General features: G+C 35.4%; 1 long non-coding RNA gene across 1 annotated transcript in view; it reads left to right on the forward strand.

Annotated features, from left to right (window-relative positions):
* The first annotated feature begins 205 nt into the window (after positions 1 to 205).
* The window catches only part of LOC123791492 (uncharacterized), a 363,697-nt gene continuing 347,812 nt past the window's right edge, over positions 206 to 16,090 (forward strand). The window contains exon 1 of the long non-coding RNA XR_006779396.2: positions 206 to 2,260. This is a non-coding gene — a long non-coding RNA (uncharacterized LOC123791492). The remainder of the gene's footprint in view (positions 2,261 to 16,090) is intronic.

Here is a 16,090-nt window from a genome sequence, read left to right on the forward strand (position 1 = left end):
GCATCATGTCAGAAGACACTCTTTAACCTCTGATACCATTTCCCCTAGCCCAGCCCTGGTTACTTTTTTTTGAAAATGGTGTTTGGAAAAAAAAAATACGGTGTTAAGCATGTTCATTACTATTGGGTAAAATTTCTTCTAGACACCTTTTTTTTTTTTTTTTAAGATTTTATTTATTTGAGAGAGAGCACGAGAGAGAGCAGAGAGCACAACTGAGGAGGGTGGGGTAGGGGCAGGGGGAGAAGGAGAAACACACTCCCTGCTGAGCAGCGAGCCAGATGTGGGGCTCATCCCAGGACCCTGAGACCATGACCCGAGTAGAAGGCAGTCGCTTAACTGATTGAGCCACCCAGGCATCCCTCTTCTAGACACTTTCAGTGGACAGAACTAGGAAAGACACACACACACACACACACACGCATATACACATACACACATATGAACATAAATATATGAAAAAGATATATACACACACACATACACATGCGTGCATACATCATACACATTTGTATCTATTTCTAGATCCAACTATTAAAAACAACAATAACAACAACAGGGTTTATATTGATTAATCCAATTTTAATCCAAATCACCAGGTCCATTCTAGCCTTCTCTTTTATCCTATTTATTAATCTTTACTCTGACAATGAGATAGCTGTCTCTTATACCACAACATATTTAATTATTTGCCAAATCCTAGATGACACATAAGTTAGTTTCACAATTGCTAGTCTTTTACAGTCCTATGAAAAACAAACTTATTACTTAGAGGTACAAAATTTGTGTCTCTGCTCTAGCAAAGTACTGCTTTACACAAGTACTTAGGTTAGTTTTCCCAACTCCAATAAATTTAATACATTATTTCATATCAAATAGAAAAATTTCATTTTGAGAAAGAAAAACACAGTGTGATCATTTACATGTAAAAACAGTGAATGTGAGTGGTTGGGGCTGTAGCAAGACCTTTCTTTTGTATTTTTTGGTTTTTAATTTTTTTGCCTACTATAGTGTCCCTAATATTAGATTCCATTTTGACAAAATGTAAGCTCTAGTGACCAAAAATTACATTTTCTTATTATTTTTTATTTTTATTGTTGTAATTTGGAAAGATATTTTGCAGATTAATTTGGAGAACTGTGGCAGGAAGCAGGAATACCATTTACGTATTTTTAAAATGTGCTTCTTTTTAATGTGAAAGTAATAAATGTTCATGTATAAGATGGATAAAGAAAAACAGTATAGAAGACAGTAAAAATCATTTGTTATGTCATTATCTAGAGATAACAACTGTTAAAATCCCAGTGCATGTCCTTCACTTTTATATATGGGTATATGAATAGCCTTATGTATAGTTTTTAATTCTGTTCTTTTCATTTATTACATTGTAAGCATTTTCCTTGTCACTAAATATTCTTCAAAAAACATGATTTTCAGTAGTTGAATTTTTTTTTCATCAAATTCCATAATTTACCTAGTTGTCCTAATGTTGGTGATTTAGGTAGTTCTCAATTTTTGTGCTCTTGTAAAAAGAACTTCATTGAATGTTTTGACCCTGTTATAAAACATTATATGTAGTTGATGGTGAATGAAGGGTTAGTGCCAATAAAATGTAATAAACAAAATTTAAAAGGTGGTCAGAAGCTCTTAAGGAGAAAAGAAGTGGCAAGACTTTTGTGAATGAATGGAAGAAACTGAAGAAAGTGGTAAGGAAAAATTCACACCAGATTCAATATACAGGAAGGATCTTCTGCACTGAGAGGTTGGGTGGTAAAATGCATTGACCCTTACCACAAAGTTTCTGTGAAAGAAATTTTACTGGGTCTATTAGTGTTTGCTATATAACAAACCACTTCAAAATTCAGTTGCTTAAAACGTTACACTTCAAAATTTTTCCCCATAATTCTGTGCACTGGTAGGGCAGTTTTTCTCATCTGAGCTGGCTTTGGCTTGGATTAGATGGTCTAGTCCAGTCACATAGCTGCTTTAGAAGAGAAAGCTGGATTCTCTCCACATGTGATCTCTCATCCCTCAAAGAAGCTATCCTGGGCTTATACGTAGTATCAGAGGAGTCCCTGCCTCTTCAGGAAAGTTTCTTTGAATTTCTCCCATAGTGCCTATCAAAGAGTAGGTAAAAGTAAGTCCTTAAATTGTTTGGTGGGTAGTCTGTTCATGGAATTGTTCTATTTCAGTTGTTTTAAGACTTTGGACTCTTTGGACCACCTTTTGGAATCACCTTTGGAGCGTCTAAGGAAAAAATCTGGTATGTGAACTTCAGGTGCACAGGTTCTTCTTTTTTTTTTTTTTTTTTTTTTTTTTACAGATTTTATTGATTTATTTGATGGAGAGCAGGAGAGTAAAGCATGGGGAGTGGCAGAGAGAGAGAGAGAGGGAGAGGGAGAAGCAGGCCCTCCACTGAGCAGGGCGTCCAATGTGCGGCTTGATCCCAGGACCCTGGGATCATGACCTGAGCTAAGGTAGCTGCTTAACTGACTGAGCCACCCAGGCGCCCCGGGTCCAAAGGTTCTGATTCAGTAGGTTGTAGCGGGGTCTAAGAATCTTATTCAAAGTAAGTACCCTTAGGATTTTCTGATGCAGATAGGCTAGATTTTGAGAAAACTATTCTAGGTTATGATTTAGTGTATTACAAAAGCATAAGGAAAATTCATGAAATACACGTTGATGAGAGATGCAGCAATTTAAAAATTGATATCCTAATTTGAAAAGAATAGGTTGTGTCCATTGTGTGCTTTTATTAAAAAATTCCTTTCCTCTTTTTTCTTTTGTTGTGGCTGGCACTTCTATAACTGAAAGATGGGCTAGACTGAGGAAGCCTTGAATCTAGAGAGTAGAAGTGGTTCAGAACTGAGTGAAAACCAGGGGTCCAAACTCAAGAGCAAGACCAGAGGTCTGTTTGTTGTTTTGGGGAAGTGCTTATGGGCTTAAAACACCAAGGAAAAAATTCCAAAGTCAAAATACAAACAAACAGACACATATAGGTGAAGCTACAATTAACCTGAGGACTGCATAGGGTTCCAGATATGGCATACAGAAACAAGAGAGAAAAAAAATAGATGATGGATGGTGATCTAAGCATTAAAAATGCTAGACTAAGGTTTACAGGTAGATGTGAAGGATGCAGTTAGTAGGATATCAGGAGTCAGGGTTAGAAAATCCAATAATTTGTGGAATGTAGTTCAGATATCTAGTTTTGGAATACCAAGGGCAGGGTAGAATTAAAAGTAAGAATGGTTCTTGGTCCTGATCCAGCAAATTACTGCCATAAGGCTTTTTATAACCTCCTCAGACCAAAGTCTGACTTCCATGATGAGAGAAGCACAGGAAAGAAAATCATCAGGAGTGACATTCCCTGGGGGTATTTGTCTAAGTTTTGTTTCAGGTGTATGACACTAATCACGCGAGATATTAAATCTGCCAAATATCGCCTTTTCTTCTTTAATCAATTCTCTCTACCCTTCCCCTAATGTCAAGTAAGAACAGTCAATAATTTTTTTTTCTGTTGTGGCCAGTATTGCTATTTATATTGAGCATGGCCATTTTTTCCCCATGACTTATTTCACCTGGACCCTTCATTCCCTGAGACTGGGAGCCTTATCTATCTTACCTTCCATTGCACAACACAGTTCCTTGAACATAGGAGATATTAAACAAATGTTTTATGAATATGTGAATGAAGAGATTAATTTAAATAAGGGAACTTTAAGCTTTGGCATCTGAGAGCTCAAAAGACTCAGGGCTTAAAAGGAAGATCCTCAAAATGTATGAAATATTATTTGGTTAGTCTCTTTGGTAACATATTTGTTCAAGTCTTTTGCACATTTTAAAACTGGATTGTCTGTCTTTTCGTTGATTTGTATTTATATATCCTGGTACAAGTCCCTTGTCAGATATGTGTATTGCCAATATATTCTCTCATCCTGTGTCTTTTCTTTTTCAGTTTCCAGACATAAAGGGGTATATATTGTATGATTCTATTTTATGCAGTTTGAAAAGTAGGCAGAACTTAACTTATTATAGTAGAAGTCAGAACAGTGCTTACTCTTTGGTGTATGGGAGGGGTGGCAATGACTGGGAAGATGCAAGAAAGAGGCTTCTGTGGTGTTAAATAGTATTTTACATTCTGATCTGGATGGAGGTTCCATTGACATATGCTTTTCAAAAGTTAATTAGCTGTACATTTAAGATTTATGCAGTTTATGTTGTATCTCAATAACAAGTAAAATAAAAAAAATTAAATGCATGAAAGAGACTTTTAAAACAACATCTACTTCTAGACACTGTCAAAGGAGGGAAGCATAAGTCATTTAAATGAGGAAAAAATACGGCTTCTGCTTTTGTCAGTGAAGAAACTGAGGAAAGTGGAAAAAACAAATTCACACCAGATGGAATATACAGGAAGGTTCTTCTGCACCGAGAGGATGGGTGGTAAAATGTATTGACTCTTATTACCACAATTTCGTGAAAGGAATTTTACTCAATCTATCAGTTTTTGCTGGGTAACAAAAGTCTTTTTTTTTTTTTTTGTATGAAAGGTAGTATATCTTTATGGATTCATATTATATATTACCAGAATGAGGCAAGTTTTATACGCCTTCTATTCCTATTTTTTGTTTTTGTAGTTGAAAACATTGATAGATATTTTCAACTAAATAAGTAGGTGGAAAAATTTTTATAGTGTTGTCACTATGTTAAGTTCTTTATCAATCTTATGTTAAAAATCATATGGGGATATATTATTAAAATTATATTTCAATTGTCAACTTGATAAGGATCTCCTTCAATTTCCTTGTAAGCAAAGAATTAGACATCATCTCTTTTGCAAAAGAATTTATTATCTAGTTATTAGTCTTGTACTTTTTCAACAACATAAAGGCTTTCCCAAGCCTTTTCAAGTGGCAGTCATTTCTATTACTTTTTCACATAAAGGCACCTTGCTTAACTGAGTGTATTCAGAAAGGGTTAGTGAAATAAAAATATCATTTACTTTAATATATTTATGCTAATTTTTTATAAAGCACTTTTTTCTTATAAAGTATCTTATATTTATTTCTATCAAAATTTAGTTGTAGACTTAACTCTTTCAGTTCATGGAAAATGCCCATCTTAAACTTAATTGGAAAGTTCAGTTTCATTGTCAAATGAATCAGCCAAGGCAGGCTGTCACAGAATGTCCAACTTCATTTTTAAATTTACAAAACATTGATATTTTTCTCATGGTAACCACATCACATTTGATTTCCAGAAGTGATTCTGATGGGTAAAGCAGGGATTGAGTCTTCGCATGAATTTGCCAGTAAGGTGGCTGCACCTTTAATATTTTGTGCCTGTGTGCCTACAGGGCTCTCCCTCAGGGGTAGTGTCAATAGGCAGTGAAGGGACAAGATGGAGTAGGCAACAAAAATTGTCTTCAGTCATGCTGCCCTATTCAGAATTTACCTAAATTCAAATGATTCCAATGTGGGCCAAATTACCCTGTCCTTAATTTCACTTTTAGCCCTTAATGGAAAAAGGTATAATAAATACAAGGATGGACACAAAGCTATGGCATGCGTATATTGTGCCTTGATTGAAGAAGTCTTCACAGATACCAATATTTCAAATTGTTCCTTTGATGGGCACGAGGGAAATGTATACTTCAGTGCAGTGTACCATTGTGAGATTCTAGATGAATAAAGACAAATATGCTTTTTCTTTTCAAAGTGGGAGAAAAGTGATTATCAAAAGGCAAGTGGCAGAGGAGAATATGTTTGATTCCTGGGCTGATTTCTCTGATAATAGGCTATTTATTTCCTGTTTGAAGGTAATGTACGTATATACTCAAATGTACAGATGTATAACATGTATGAAAACAAAGTAGCTGAAATGATTTTGTTGGCCTTTTTAGTAGTTACATTTGGCAGATGAAAGACAAAGCTTTGTTATTTTTTAAATGGATGAGGAGGCGTGCATTTACTTATATTTCCTTTTTAAAAAATTTACCTGTTCTTTAATGATTTTATATTTTTAGAGCAGTTTTAGATTCACATTAAAATTGAGAGAAAGTTACAGAGATTTCCCATGTACCCCTGCTCCCACACATGCAGAGCCTCCCCCATTATCAACATCCCCCACCAGAGTGGTACATTTGTTACAATTGATGAACTTAGGATGACACATCACTGTCTCTTAAAGTCCTTAGTTTACATTATGGTTCACTTGGTGTTGTACATTCTGAGTTTGGACAATTGTATAATGACATGTATCCTAATACACTGCCCTAAAGTTCTCTGTGTTTTTTCTATTCATCCTCTCCTTCGTCCTCCCACTCCTCCACCTCACAACTACTGATCTTTTTACTGTCTTCATGGTTTTGTACCTCTTTTCAATTTTGTATGTGCCAGAAAATCCTAGGATGCTGTAAGATTTCAACAGATCTGAAAGGAGAATGCCTTGCAGAGTTAAAATTAAAAATCCTGTCTTTTCGGAAAATGTTACCTACCGTCTAGCGGGAGAATAAGGTAGGAGATTTCGTAGAAATAGAATCTCTTTGAAACTTAAGTCAGGAAATCCAAACGGCATTGGTTATAGTACTTTGAAGAATTTAGGTTATGAATGAAAGGGAAAAGAGCATGATGCAACTTTTGCCCTTTTTCATTTAAATTAAAACAAAGTCTTAATTCCATGCTTGATTGGAGGAAAAGGAGAAGAAGAAAGTATCAGAAGAAGACAATGCAATATTTGTATGAAGACATGGGCTATTAATTTAATTGCATGATGCTGTTTTTAAAAATATGCTAGTTTAAAAGTAAAATTTATACAAGTTCATTTAAAAATTAGGAAAAGAGCATAAAGAAGAAATAGATATTACTCATAACTATAACATTTAGAAGCAGTCATATAATACCTTTTTTCAGTTATTTGTCCATGCATTGTCCATGCATATTTGTCCATATATTTTTGTATAGTTGAAAATTATATTACATATATAATGTGGCTTGTAACACCTGTCACTTTTAATATTTTGTCATATAACTAAAAATCCCAGAAACCTAATTTTAAGGACTCTATGGTATTCCATCATATAGATGTATCATAACTTAAGGCATTCTCTAGAAGCTGAAAAAGACAAGTCTCCTAGAGCCTCCCGAAAGGAGTGCAGCGTTGCTGACATCTTGATTTTTAGCTCAGTGAGACCTGTGTCAGAATTCCGAACTACAAATTATGCTCATAAATTTGTGTTGTTTTAACTCACTAAGTTTATGGGGATTTGTCACAGCAGCAGTAGCAAACTAATACATAGGCAAATGCTTTTTTTTGTGATTCACTATGGTCTGGAATATTAAAACCTGCCTTTATTCATAAAATTTTCCTTATTATCGTTCAAATTTCAAATGCTTTTTGCCAAAACACCAATTAAAATATTTACTACAATTAGTTTTTTCTCCACTGACCTTAATAATATTAAACAGATGTTTATTAATGTCACTTTACATTTTTCATGCACATTATTTATGATTTTCATTTTAGGAACTGATCAAAATCCATTACCTTTATTGCTTTAGTTGCCATTTCTGGGATTGGCTCACAGCCCTAATTTTATTTCTTTCCATTTTTACTGCATAGAGTTGGAGAGCAATATCTCAAAAAATATAGGATAATACTAGTACTTTTCTCCTATAGTGAATCAGCCCAGATTATTTTTTAAATAAATATTTCCATTTAAAAAGCCGTGATATTTGGATCTCTTCAGGGTCTGAATTTCTTTGAAAGTCTGTATTAATAGATTTTTTTCGTTCATAAACATTTACCGAGCATTGTAATATGCCAAGTTTTTGGTAAAATGTTGATGGTACAGAGATAAGAAACCTGTTTCTCCTTTTAGGGATGTCACCATTTTATCAAGACAGAAGCAGAAGGGTAGGATAATGGTAGGCTGTACTTGTGGTCAACTTGAGAAAGGAACACATAGGGAACCCCCATTATCTTTCCTCTGAACCATGTAAAATTTTAACTGATCTGCCAGCTTCCCCCCTGGTCCCACTATAGTCCATTCTTAAGACAGAAATCAGACTAATTCATTTAAACCTAAGTCCCGTCATGACACTCTTCAGCTCAAACCCCTCAGAGGCTTCTCAACTTACTCTGAGTAAATGCTGGAGTTCTCAAGGTCTGTTAGGTGAAAGGCCTCACATGTTTACCTGTATCTCATCAGCACGTTGCCGCAGTCACAGAGCTCCAGGCATGAAGGCATCCTTCCTGTTCTTAACACATACTGAGCATGTTCCCCACCTCAGGCTTTCTGTACTTGCAGTTCTTCCAATCGGGAACATTCTTTCTCTGAATATACAGAGGTTGGTTTCTTCACTTCCTGGGAATTACTGCCTAAATGCCATTGTATCATTAAGGCTTTCCCTGACCTTCCTATTTAACAGTAATTACCCTACTGGTCGGAATGTCCTGGCTCCCCCAGCCTGCTTTATTTTTCTGCCATCCTGTGTTTTACTTTCAGTTACATGTCTTATTATTCCCTGTGGTATATTAGGTGTTTTCTCTTTTTCCCTTCATTAGGAGCTAAGCTCCAGGAGAGATTTTAGTTAATGTGATCACTGCTTTATTTCCATGTGTAAGACAGTACTCAGCACATAGTAGGTCCTCATATATTTGTTGAAGTAATGGTCAAATGAAGGGAATTTGATTCAGTCGTAGGATGTCAGAAGTATTTTCCTATGGAAGTTACCCGTGAAATTGGTTTTGAAAGATAAGTGAGAGTGACTGTGAAGTGACTGCTTATGCTAAGCAGAAGAAAAGGGAGCCAGCAAAGCAAGGTCTTCCAAAGGATTAGCCTCTAAATGGATTGAAGTCATACCAAGGATATTCAGTCTTAGAGGACTCCAAGAGAACTTGTAAACCAGCTCGTGTGTATGTCTTATCTTCCCAACTCAGACAAATTCTTTCCATTACCAGTGGAAAGAAGAAGAACGCTGAAGATGGGTAGACAACTGCTTATCCAAGACAAATGGAAGTACAGCGCTATTTTATCAGATGAATGCAAGCACTAACCCTGGTCATACATGCTCCCAGTAGTATGGTGCTTGTGTGTAAGAACCTTACAGGGATGGAAACTCTAACTTGGGAAGTTTTCCTTTTATTTGGGCAAAATATTTGTTCTGCTTCTGCCTCAGTGTTTTTGTTTTCAAATTTCAAGGTAAATTTTGATGAAAGCTCCACGTTAGGCTGACTTTCCTTATAAGTTTCATAGACATCCATCTAGGGGATGGTAGAATGTGTCAGTACCTTACACAGATGATAAAGGAGAGGGTATCTTTGAAAGGCTGTCATCAAAGGCTGGGAGTGATAGATGCAGTGTTAGACGACATATAGAATTATAGAAACATAGTCTGGTATAATGATTGCCTTAAAGATACTTACAATCTGATGAAAGGAGTAAAATGAACAATAAAGTTGCTGTTATCAAAGCCGCCATGTCCAGGCACAATGATAAGTGATTTCATAATCATTTAGTATCCATAGCAACCTTACTATTATGTTTATTTTACAGATGAGATAAGTGAGGCTTAGACTAAGTAACTTGCGCAAAGTTACAAAACTAGAAAGTAGAAGAGCCACTTCTTGAACTCAGATCTGCTGACCTCTAAGCTCATGCATCATTTTCCCTGAAAGCACAAAATTAAGTATTTGAAAGAAATGTATTAATAGAGTTTCATATGGGAATATATGTATATATGTGCAGTAAAATAATAAAATAACATAAGCAACTAGATATGTATATGTATATATGAGCATCTACATATGTATATATATTTATACATATCTCCACTTGTTTATAATATTGGAGCAACTAAAAGCAAGTAAATTAGTCTTTGCTGTGTGCACTTGGCTAAACAAATACCAAAATGCAGAAATTACCAACATTCCTCTACATTTAATTATATTTTAGGGGGTGGGTGGAAAGTTTTAATGGTTTTATCAGACTTTTATTTTCCTAAGAAGCCAGAAAATTAAAAATAAAATTATTCCCAAAGTGTGTTTACTTTTCTTTGTTACTTTTATATTGTTAAGTAATATCTGTCATTAAGGAATCTAATGTATATAGTACTCTAGGTTGACATGTATCTTTTAAACTAAACCACTTTATAAAAAATTTGGCATTTAAGAAGTGCATTAACTTTTTCAGGCCCCCATTTATTGCTCTGCTGGAGTAATTCATTGGTCTGTTGTACATCCTGGAGTACTTTGTTGGCAAAGTGAAGAATGTCATCTGTTAAACTCCAGAGAATACACTGGCTTCTGTAGAAGCGTAATGACTTATTAAAAACAAAACAAAACCACACAACTCTGGAGATTTTGCCGAAGGTTTTGCAAATAATCCTCAGTACCTCTGTAAAAATCTCCATGTTTCTGAAATTCCTAAAAGTTCAGTAAAATCTCATTAACTTGATGTTGTTAATTTTAAAACTAGTTCTAATTTGAAGAGCAATTCCCAAGTCACCTAAATTACATTATCTGTACAAATACAAAAGTTGAAAATGTGGTGCTAGTGCAGTCTGCCTCTAGAAACAGCTAATATCAAGCAACTGTTTTTAAAACTCTGAAAACAGAGTTAGCTCACAATTTGTAAGGCACCTAACAAAAAGCAGAAAGGAAGAGGATAAAGCTCTGTTGACATTTTATTTTTTCCTTGGGACTCTTTTTTCTAATCCCTTGTCAAATAGTCATTTGTGTCACTAGCAAATGGTTTGCCTAAAGGAGAATCTCTTTATGTGTTTGCCTGGCTCACTGAAGATCAAATAATGTTGAATTTATGTATCTTTAATTCACAGGTGTTTCTCCTGGGTCTCTGTTATTTTAGATCATTAGAACTTTACTTTCTTAAGGTAGAAATAGCATGAATGGATTTATATGGATGAAAAACAGACTTCAGTTTTTTATTTCATAAAATCAAAGTTTTAATCTTTTTTTTTTTTTTTAAACCAGGATCTTCTTCTGCCACTTTCTCTTGACAGCACCTGAATGAGCCAATGAACTCAGACTCAAGGAGCCTCAGTCTTCTTTGAATCTTACTTTGTTTTTCTTTTCTACTTCCATCTAACGAGTGGCCAAATCTGACTTTTCTTTTGCAACACTTCTCATTGCTTTCTATTTTTGCATGGCTGTTGTCACAAACCAAGTTCAGGTCCTTACTGTCTAATACCTGCAAATATGGTGAGGGTGTTTCTGTTCACAGCCCCAGTTTCAATTTCTTCAGCACATTCCCTCTAGAACACTGATTAATTTAACTTCCTGCTCAAGAACCAATGATGAGTCTCATTTTGAAAATCATACTTGAGTTCTTGGAATTCAGTTAAGCTGACCCCAAACCTACCTTTCTAGTGTTGTTTCTACAATTTACCATAAATGCTTTAGGAAAACTGCATGATAATGTTCTTGGTAAATGATATGATTTTTTATAGGTCACCTTTCCTCATATCTTGAAAGTAACCTTCAACAATTTCAGATATATGAGCATATATAAATTACCCTAAGTTTATATAGATCTGGAATATAAGCCTAAAAGCAGAAATCTTGCTTTTAACCACTATGATATTATGCATCTATATTTGTTTAATGCTCAAGGAATGAATCACACCATTTTTTCCCCTAATAAATGACAACACTGTAGCATCCTGTGAATGAACATTTTGGGTTAAATCTACTTAAGAAGAAACCCCTACTATCTGCCTAATAAACTTTTGAGGTAGTACATAGAATGAATAAGAGGATGGACTCTGGCCATAGATCACCAAAATTCAAATCCTGACTGCTACTTGCTGTCTCCTTAAATCGAGCACATTATTGCACCTCGCTCTGTCTCTTCATTTATAAATTCTATCACATGTTTATAAGGAGGATTAAATGAATTAACATATGTAAAGCACTTAAAATAGTATCTGAAACTGCAAACTAATAGAAAAGTAAAGACTAGTTATTAAAAAAACAACAAATATATTTCAGAATGTCAGAATTTAGAAACCTAAAAACCAGTTTTCTCTCTTACCTCTTTAACTTGATTTGTATCCAAATTTCTTTACTGGATATATTTCCTACAATCAGTTGCAACTTTTGGGCATTATAAAATGAGAAGACCCTTTCTCGTTGTAACCCCAGTGAAAAAAGATATGTGAATTGGGGTAAGCTGTCCCTTGAAAGCTCCACAGCCAAAATTGCTTCTGCTGACCCAGAGACTTTCTCCACATTGTTGCCATAGTCTTTGATAATGCTGAAGGTCAGAAGGATTGAAAACCTTTGAAAAGAATTATAATAGCTATTTAAAATAGTTAAGATCATTGATCAATACTATATGCCAGTCACTGTTTTAGGTATTAATCATTTCAGCTCCTTTAGGTCTGATAACAAGCAAATGAAGTAGACACCATTATAATGCACCCCCCCCCTTTTTAAATGAAGAAACTGAGGTAGAGAGGGAGTAAATAACTTGCTTATGGTTGTACAAACCGAAAGTAATGGAACCAAAATTTGAACTGAGAAGTCAAACTCAATCTGTCTGATTTCAGGCAAACCCCTTCTCCTACCACTTTAACCTCTAAGCATTTTATTGCCCCTTAATAGCTAGTATAAATATTTACCTCTTGTATTAGTTTACTTGGTTTGCCATAAAATACCACAGACTGGGTGACTTAAACAACAGAAATAAATTTTCTTAGAGTTCTGGAGGGTAGAAGTTCAAGATCAAAGTGTCTGCAGGTTTGGTTTCCTCTGAGGCCTTTCTCTTTGGCTTGCAGATGGCCGCCTTATTGCTGTGTCCTCGCGTGGTCTTTCCTTTGCTCATATATCTCTGGTATGTTCTATGTGTTCAAATTTCCTCTTCTTATAAGAACACCAGTCAGATTGGATTAGGGACCACCTACCTTAAGGGCTTCATTTTAACTTAGTCACCTCTTTAAAGACCCTGTGACCCAAATACAGCCTCATCCTGAGTACTGGAAGTTAGGGCTACAACATATGAATTTTGGAAGGATGTAGTTCAGCCCATAACACCTCTGTAATCTGTGACCCCAGCAACCCATATCTGTAATGAGTTGCATTTAAAAAAAATAATAAGCTTCAGGCAAAAATTTCAATCTTTCATCATACTTCTTTCAGTTAATAAGCATCTGCTGATTTTGTCAGCACTAATACTTACTCCTGTCCTTTCCTATCTTCAAACATTCCCAATTCTTGGGAACTTCTCACAGTTTTATCCCATATGGCGCCCTCATCTGTGTCTACCCGTCCCTGCTGTTTTGCTCACTAGATCCTGTCTTTTCTCAAGGAGTGGAACTTCTGGGAGAAAAGTTGTTTGTCCCATGGTCCTCTTTTGAGAACTTGCATGTACTAACTTAGTACTCTTTTCCCGTGCAGTTTCCCACATGATTGGCAAAGAGGGAGAAGTAACGGTGTGGACCTTCTCATGTTCAAAGCCTCTGTCCTACCTCAGTAGCTCTAGTTGAACACTTGCTCTGAATTGAAACACTTTCTGTGAGAAAGTGTTTTATATCCATTCGTATTCTTTTCAGTTTCACCTGAGTTTTATATTAGCTAAATTTATTACCCCTATTTACAGATTATTACCCCTATTTGCTGGTGCTTAAAGAGATTATTATAGTTACTAAGTGTCACAGAGGTAGTAAATGGTAGAGCTGGAATTTACACTTCAGAGATCGGCTTCTTGACCCTGGTGATACATAGTGGCCTGGCTTTTATTACTGATCAGTGTTTATCATTGTATTTGACATTGCTGAGCAATTTCTCTCTTTAATGGTGAGAAATTTGTAGAAACTCATTTAAAGGGGATTATTCCAATTATGTAAGTGTATCACTTTCATCTTCATGATTATCAGATATTAGAGTATGGAAATTATCAAACTGAATAACTTTAAGTTACAAAATGGCTGTAAAGAAATTTATACCTATATGTAAAAAGCCCCTCCTAGAGCCCCTGGGCTGCATGCAGGTGCTAAACATAAATGGAACCCTGATAGGCTCTGAGAAAAAGAATCCCATGTTCCAAGTGTAAGTAGGAAAGCCAAATATTGCACTGATTCTGGCTCTGGGAAAAGTACATACTGTTATATTCCGGCACATCAGAATTTTCCAGGGATGTGCCTGGTGTCTTGGAATTAAGCCAATGTGATTTTCCTGCCATCTAAGTCTTGCTTCTTTATAGGTCTCTGTGCCATGTTCATTATGTAAATCATAGCTTCCTGTCCCTGAATTGTGAGACTTTTCTCTTTCTCTATACAAATGGAAACACCCTCACCATTTTCCAGAATCTTGCAGATATAATCATCATTTGTCCCTTTATAGCTACAGGCTTTACTTTATACAAATGTATGAAGGACAGGACTGATGAAGGGAAGTTGTTCATATGCACCCATACTATTCAATAATTATATCTTTTATTTATTGATATTAATATCTAAATAACAACCCCTAGGCTGTTTATTTTTGGCAGAGAGGGGAATATTTTACTTTTATATTGTTTTGCTTGTACTTAAAAACTTAAACACAGGTTTAAAAAAATTATGTTGTATGTAATATTCAATTTCAAATACATTTTACTGGTCCTCAATCTTAGTTTGGTCTGACAAATCCTTTTAGGATCTTCGAGAGATAGTGTAGTTTTTCAATCAGTTTAGAAAAATCAACAAACCCAACATCAGCAACTCAGTAAAAATAGAAATTGATATTATGAAGAATCACTGAAAACTACATACCTAAGATTTTTAAAATGTCATTTAATTAGAAGAATAAAATGTAAATATTGATTTATTTTCATTGAGACTTGGGGTTAATTTTTAGTGTAATAGATTAATAGAATCTAAATAAAGTAATATTTAAATGCCTACCATTTTATATAAAATTAAAAGAGCAAATGGATTATCTAGGTCCTAAGGACTATGTATCCAGTCGACATAAAGTCATTCAGAAAAAAAATCTTAATATTGCCTAAATAACATGATGAAGTGATGGCTTGACTCTCAAATTTAGAGAGAGAAGCATTTTTTAAAGTCAGCGATAAAGGGGCAAATTCTTTAATTCCAGTCATAAGATTTTTGGTAGGATTTGTATTTCTTGAAAATCCTGAACCTTACTCTCTGTAAATTTATATGATCTTCCTTGTAATTACTAGTGGATCACTTCTGAAGACACAAATTTATTCCCATTATTTTTGATGATAGACAATCTGTTATCCAAACAAAGTTTAGGAATCCAGCAAGTTTAGGAATGCAGACATACCACAAAGTGTGGAATATGGCAGAGAGGGGAATAATATGGACATATTTTAGCAGGCTTGGCGAGCAATCAAAAAAGCCTGCAAAATGGCTGGGTGGGTCTCCAAATTCTGATTAGGAATTCCAGTGCGGATAAATGGGGATCTGAATGAAATCAATACATTTCTTTGGAAAACTTGAGGGTCTCCAAGATCATTCTCAGGCTTGAGGATTGAAGGACATATAGGACTCAGAAAAGCTGTTATATTCACAGTGATGGTTTATTACAGGAAGGGATGGTTATAGGTTAAAATCAGCAAAGTGAGAAAAGCTTGTGGGGCAAAGTCTGGGGAAAAACACTGACAAGCTTCTGGGGTTCCCTTCCTGTGGCTTTGGATAGGAATGTGCTTAATGCTCCTGAAATGATGTGTAACAAAATATGTGAAGTGTTGCCAGCCAGGGAGGTTTGCTCAAACCTTGGTGACCAGGGTTTCTATTAGGGATATGTCATGTAGGCATCCTCATGACTGGCCTCAGCTAGTCAGACTTCAGAGCCACCCCAGATCAAACTGAAATAAGAGTAGCCCAAGGCTTCAGTCATAAAAAAACATTCTTATCAGGCAGAATATTCCCAGGGTTCAGAGGTCATCTCCCAGGAGCCAGGCCAAGGGCCGGTCTTAAGACAGTTTTTTCTTTGTAATTGGGCAAGATTTGAAAAGCCCAACCCTGGTAAGTTTATAGCCACAGAATGGTAGATATATATGTTATTTACCTACAGTTTTATTCAAACATGTTTTCTCAAAGTAATTAAGGAAGTTGTA

The sequence above is a fragment of the Ursus americanus genome, chromosome 5 (genome assembly GCF_024610735.1).
Source record: "Ursus americanus isolate L20-20 chromosome 5, mUrsAme1.1.p, whole genome shotgun sequence".
In the NCBI taxonomy this organism is placed as follows: Eukaryota; Metazoa; Chordata; class Mammalia; order Carnivora; family Ursidae; genus Ursus; species Ursus americanus.